Source organism: Glycine max, chromosome 1, assembly GCF_000004515.6.
Source record: "Glycine max cultivar Williams 82 chromosome 1, Glycine_max_v4.0, whole genome shotgun sequence".
In the NCBI taxonomy this organism is placed as follows: Eukaryota; Viridiplantae; Streptophyta; class Magnoliopsida; order Fabales; family Fabaceae; genus Glycine; species Glycine max.
In genome coordinates this window covers 2,231,329-2,232,205 of record NC_016088.4, presented here as the reverse complement: position 1 = coordinate 2,232,205, position 877 = coordinate 2,231,329, and positions in this window count along the sequence as shown.

Below are 877 nucleotides of genomic sequence, written 5' to 3'. Positions count from 1 at the left end.
TCAAATTAATGGGAGGAAATAATGACAATGCAATTGATAAATCAAACATATGAAGTCAATGAGTATTTTTATTTTTATTTATTCAGGGTCAATGAGTATTGGTTTAACATTAAGAAACACGATCAAATGATCAAATACGTTTATATCATTATTTACTTGAGCCTTCTGGATTCGTGGTATTCTTTTTTCCTTAAAGAGCAATAACACATATTAAGACAATTAAGACATTTCTCTTTATTATCTAATTAAGCTTGCTATTTTATTTTTCAGAAAATGTGAAAGGAAAAAGGATTATATAAAGTGAGATTTCATCTTAAAACCAATTGATGCGTAAACAACAAATAATGGGTTGTCGCAACGAAAGCGAAAGCGAGGTTTCAGGAAGAAAGTCTGACTACCATGTTAGATTTCATCTTAAAACCAATTGACATTAAGTAAAATTGTCCCAACAGATATATAAGATGCACTCCAAGAAATGAGATAGCCGATATAGGACGTGGGTATTTCTCAATGATATATATATATATATATATATATATATATATATATATATATATATATATATATATATATATATATATATATATATGTGTGTGTGTGTGCAAAATTACACAGGCATTATAATTAAAGAAAGTAGAGTATGTAAAAACAAGAGTAGTTTAATCTTTTAATTTGAAAAGATTTGAAAATATAAAGTGGGTTCTACAATTTGTTTCCTTACTTTCCTTTTTAAGTGATATCAATCAATGAAGGAGGAGGGAAAGCAAATTCATTGACATGATGAGTTCATTTGTTTTGTTAAAATTTATGGTATTAGTAATGATAAATATTTTTGTTTCACATTTGATGTGAAAAAAATTATGGGACAACTTAGATT